The sequence below is a fragment of the Lithobates pipiens genome, unplaced genomic scaffold (assembly GCF_037356315.1).
Source record: "Lithobates pipiens isolate NorthernLeopardFrog02 unplaced genomic scaffold, aLitPip1_a1.2 Scaffold_13, whole genome shotgun sequence".
Lineage (NCBI taxonomy): Eukaryota > Metazoa > Chordata > Amphibia > Anura > Ranidae > Lithobates > Lithobates pipiens.
Window position 1 is genome coordinate 494562488 of NW_027507718.1, and position 6143 is coordinate 494568630.

The window sequence follows — 6143 nt, forward strand, 5'->3', positions numbered from 1 at the left end:
TTCCGTAAGACCTTGTTCGGCCAACTGTCCGCTGAAACTGTCCGCTGAAGCCCCACACACGAGCGGACTGTCCGCCCAAACACTGTTCAGCGGACAAGGTTGGGCGAACAGTCCGCGCGTGTGTACGCGGCCTGACAGACGCTTAGTATTTCTTCTGATATCACATTTCAGGTTTAACGTGCTGATATTTTAAACTTCCTGTATGAGAAATTTGTAATGATAATTCTATAGTATGCAGTCGTATGTGCCCAATGCAATTTCTCTGGCAGAGAATGGAAAGGCCTTGATATCATGCCTGTGAGTATCTGATACTGGGAAATAGAATTGTTTCTTTTTCAATTCATCTGTTATTGAATGTTGCAAAATATGTAACATTCATGATTCCATGTAAACATGTCGTGTACAATGGTCTGACCATGTCTACTACAACAGAAGTACTTATTGCCTTGGCAATTTCCCATCATACTTTGCTGCCATTATTTGTATCTGTTTGTGCTTCCATTGTAGATATTCTTTGTCACTTTTTGTACTCTATTGTGCCTTATATATGAACTTTTTGAATGACATATGGAAACCTTGGCAATGACAAATCCTTATTACACTTTTCTGTATAAATATTCTTCATCATGCAAAAAAACAGGACAAAAAGAGTCAGTTGTGTTCAAAATATTAGCAGTCCAACATCACTAACCAGATCAATCAGTGTTTTTGGTATATATTATATTTTTAATTACTTAAGGACCGAGCCTCTTTTTGAGATTTGTTGTTTAAAGTTGTTTCAAGTTTTCAAAAATTACTTAGAACCTCAAACATTATGCATTTTTTTTCTAACACCCTAGATCAGGGATCTCCAAACTACGGCCCTCCAGCTGTTGCGGAACTACACACCCCATGAAGCATTGTAAAACTCTGACTTTCACAGACATGACTAGGCATGATGGTAATTGTAGTTCCTGAACAACTGGAGGCCATAGTTTGGAGACCCCTGCCCTAGAGAATAAAATAGCGGTCGTTGCAATACTATCTGTCACACTGTATTTGCACAGCGGTCTTAGAAGCGCACTTTTTTGGAAAAAAAAAAAAACTTTTTTAAATTAAAAAATAAGACAACAGTAAAGTCAGCCCAATTTTCTTTATATTGTGAAAGATAATGTTACGCAAAGTAAATTGATACTCAACATGCCACGCTTCAAAATTGCACCTGCTCATGGAATGGCAATAGAAAACGTACACCCTTAAAAATCTCCATGCAACGTTTAAAAAATTCTATAGGTTGCATGTTTTGAGCTACAGAGGAGGTCTAGGGCTAGAATTATTGCTCTCATGCTAACGATCGTGGCGATATCTCACATGTGTGGTTTGAACACAGGTGTCGCACATGTGGCCCTTATTTAACCACTTCAATACCGGGCACTTATACCCCCTTCCTGCCCAGGCCAATTTTCAGCTTTCAGCGCTGTCGCATTTTGAATAACTAATTACACAGTCATGCAACACTGTACCCAAACAACATTTTTATCATTTTTTTTACTACTACCAAAAAAAAAAAAATTCTTTTGGTGGTATTTGATCACCATTGGGTTTTTTATTTGTTGCTAAACAAATAAAAAATGCTGAAAAGTTTTAAAAAAAAACTTTACTTTGATTCTCTTATACAATTTTGTAAATAAATAAGTTTTCTTCTTCTCTGATGGGCACTGATAAGGTGGCACCGATGAGGTGGCACTGATGATGAGGCAATAATATGCAGCACTAATGCTGCATACACACGAAGGGACTTTCCAGCAGACTAGGTCTGACGGTCTTCCCGACGGACTTTCGGCAGAGTTCCAATGGACTTCCAAACGAATGGACTTGGCCACACACAAACGGACTAAGTCCATTCGAAAGTCCGTTCATTTTGAACGTGATGACGTACGACGGGACTAAAGAAGGAAGTTCAATAGCCAGTAGCCAATAGCTTCCCTTGCATCGTATTTGGTCCATAGGACCAGCATACATACGAACGGTTTTCCCGATAGGAATAGAGTCTGTTGGACAGATTTGAAACATGTTATATTTCTTGGTCCATCTGAGTTTTTAAATGAAAAATGATTGGATTAGCCCACACATGATCGGAATATCCGATGGACTGATTCCGTCAGACCTAGTCTGCTGTAAAGTCTGGCCGTGTGTACGCGACATGAGGGGTACTGATATGCAGCACTGATGGGCACTGATAGGTGGCACTGATAGGGGGTACCAATGGGCACTGCTAGGCAGCACCAATGGTCACTGATAGGTGGCAATGATGAGCACTGATAGGTGGCACTGTTGGTCACTGAAAGGCAGCACTGATGGGTGGCATTGATAGGCAATGGTGGTCACTGATGGGTGGCACTGATGAGGATGCACTGACAGGCATAATTAATGGGCACTGATTGGCATCTCTAATGGGCACTGATTGACATCCTTTATGGGCACTTATTTGCATCCCTGGTGGGCACTTGTGGGTATCCCTGGTGGGTCTACACTGATAATCAATGCACTGATTATCAGCACAGACCCCCACCCTGTCAGGAGAGCCGCTGATGGTCAACGCGAATAGAGGAAAATCTGATAAATGGCACTTCCTGGTTACGATGTGACCAGCTGTGACTGGACAGAGTTGATCACATGGTAAAGAGCCTGCGTCATAGGTTCTTTACCAATATCAGAGATGCGCTGTGTCAAAGCAACACACCGCACCACAGATCGCCACGCTGGATGCCCCGTGGCGTGCGGAAGCGGCTTATCTTGTTGGATTCCATATGATGCCCAGTCAGGATAACTTAACCACTTAGACATCATTTGACAGTCTGGCAGGAGGAGAAGCGCTGAGCTCGCTGAGGTACCGCTGTTAGTGAGCAAGGTGAAGACACTTCAAATCGAGGCTTGGAGTGCAGTTGGAAACATCGCTGGTGGATGATGTCACTGGAACTGTTAAATAATTAAAACAAAATGTGTTAAAAACAATACATTAATTAGAAATACTGTAGGAGTATAAAATTAATTAAAATGAAATAAATATTAATATAAATTAGTCAATTAATTATTAAATTAATGATCAATTAATTGATTAATCTTGAATTTAAAATGAAAAAAATAATAATTAATTGTTGGATAGGGAAGGGGGGTGTTTGGTGGCAGGAGGGAGAGGGAAGGTAAAAAGGGGGGAAAAGTCAATACATTTATATATATTGTCTAATAACTTATAATCAGTTAAAGTAGATAGTGTTTTTTCAAGCGTAATTTTTGTTTGGAAAAAAAAAACACATTCATGAATTAATAAAAAACAAAACATTGAAGTTACCCCAATTTTTGTTGTATAATGTGAAAGATGATGTTACGCCGAGTAAATAGATACCTAACCATACCTATGTCATGCTTTAAAATTGTCTGCCCGTGGAATGGCCGCAAACTACGGTGCTTAAAATTCTCCTTGGGCGATGCTTTAAACGCCTTTACAGGTTACCAGTTACAGTTGCACAGGAAGCCTGGTTATTAATTATTGCTCTTGTTCTGATGTTTACATATGCATGTAGGATTAGGTTGCATTCGCATTTGCGCGTTAGCGTGATGGGACGCGGCGCTTTAAATTATTTTTTATTTTTTTTATTTAAAATTATTTAATTTTTTTTGCACTTTTTTTGTACTAACTTTGTTGATATTACAAGGGATGAACAACATCAGCATGACCCCAAATTTCTATTCTGGCCCCCATGCAGCCGATTAGACAGAGATCAGTCTGATCAGCTGCTTTTCTGGCCACTGGTGGCCAGGTAAACCAATCAGCAGAACCCGGAAGTGACAAACTACTCGTGGCTCCCAATTTCCAGGGTCACAGAGAGAGGGGAACAACGTCAGTTCCTCTCTCTCTGTACAGGGTAGCCGGTCGCATCGATCCCGGCCTCCATGATGGGACCATAGAGGCTGGGCGAGGTGGCGGCGGTGGGAGGGGGGGTGGGACCACCTTCCGCCACCCGTAGAAGTGATTGAGTGCCTAATTAGCCACTTGATCGCTTCTGCCTGAAAGACAATCACTGGCTGAAATGATTGATACCGGGATAATGCCTGTAGGTGCAGGCATCATCTCGGTATAACCACTGAAACCCAAGGACCTACAGGTACGAAAAACAAAAACAATGTCCCCCGAAGTAAATCCAGCGTCAATCACCACGAACAGCACCAGCCATTAACCCATAGTATGCCTTACATAATTGTACCTTAGTCAGCACCTTCCTTATACATCCTCATAGGAAAATCTTCTTTACTAGTTTTGTAGCTATCCTTTAAACCTTAAAGCAAATCTTAAGCAGGAAAAGTGATTGCATATTGCAGTCTGTTGGCTGTCTCCGTTAATAGTAGGGTGTTTCAGTGTTTTTACGCAGCTTGATGCAGAACTATGGAATGAAAATCATTTTCAACGCATTTATGAGTCCCAACAGACACAAAAACCATCAAGAGGTAAATTTCAAGTAGTGCCGCAATTTGTGCAGAGACGATGGAGAAGTGCATCCACAGGTAGAGAATTTTTGTTGAAGTTAATTTTCTGTATTTGCTTTCTGATTCTTACTGAGAATTTTTCTGCCTGTATTCTGCTGCCTAGGCAATGCAGAGCGCCGGAACCTCCTGACCTTCATATTATCAGTAAAACGCCTCGTATGTCACCTCCAACGCATAACAGCAAACATAATCTCTATGTAATATCTCAATTTTGCACACTCAGCCGAAGCACCTGGGGAAAAAATAGAGGAAAATTAAGAATCCACAGTACGCGACTATAATTTATATCATTTTTACAGAAGATTCTTTTTTTTTTTTTTTTTTTTTTTTTTCATTTATGAAATATATCAATTTTCTTTTAAATAGCCCCGGGAGCTTTGGAAGACAATCAGTGGAAGGATGCTGCAGAGATCAAAACACATAAAACACCCCACGATATGCATATTTAACGGCCCCCTGAGTCTACCGCACCTTTAACTACTCTGGGGCCATGAAATGCGTTGTGCTTTCAGTGAAACTATTATTTATTAAAGAACCCAGGAGGAGGGATGTACTATCTGTAATTTATGGAATATTCTTTGAAAGGTTTATAATAAAAAAAGATTTAAGGGGACTGATTTTCAGGGAAAACATGTTAAAGTTAATATTGCTTGCTACTAAATGTCACTAATTGATAAAAATGGAATGACTTTAGGTATTCTACTATATAGCATGGGTCAAAATAGGGTTTAAACATTCAGTACGCCTAAAAGTGATATTTTAATCATTGGTTGAGCTTAGTGGAGTTTGTCAGTCCCTATCCAAATTATGTTTGGAATAAAACTTAATTTCAGACTCGTGCAATTCAGTGTGGCTCTTCAATTCCTTGATTCAAATAAGTTTATGGTAATAGATGAAGCTGTTACCCAAAAAGCACCAATATGTGAGCTGCTTAGGTTTCAAGAAGGGTACTCGATCACCACTCCTATGAGTCCTGGCTTGGGAGAGAGCTTGTCACGGCTCCTGGCATCACCGAATGTAACAGAAAGTCTCCCTGAAGCTGCACATCTAAACAACTCCATCAATAGGTGAAGTGTGGCTACCTCAGCCTGGGCTCCAACCAGGCCATGTCCCCAATGTGTTTCGCTCTACCCCTCAGAACTTATTCATGGGAATCCCAATTGTTAATCTCCAAGGTGGGGTGCAAAATATGTTGGGGGCATGGCCTGGTTGAAGCTCAAGCCAAGGTTGCCACACTTCACAGATTGATGGGATTGTTTAGCTATGCGGCTACAGGGAGACTAATGATCCACTAATATGCAACACTACTTTTTCCACTTTCAGACGGTCCCTGAAAACTCATCTCTTCAGAGAAGCCTATCTGGCCCCACCTAACAACTGTACATTTATTTTCTCCATGAGCACATCCCCACAGTTACTACATCTTGTATCTCTCGATCTTCCCTCTTAGATTGTAAGCTCTAAAAGAGCCCTCTGATTCCTACTGTATTAAAGTGTATTGCATTTGTACTGTCTACCCTCAAGTTGTAAAGTCCTGCATAAACTGTTGGCGCTATATAAATCCTGTATAATAATAATAAAAAACACTGATGGGCACTGATAGGCAGCACTGATGGGCA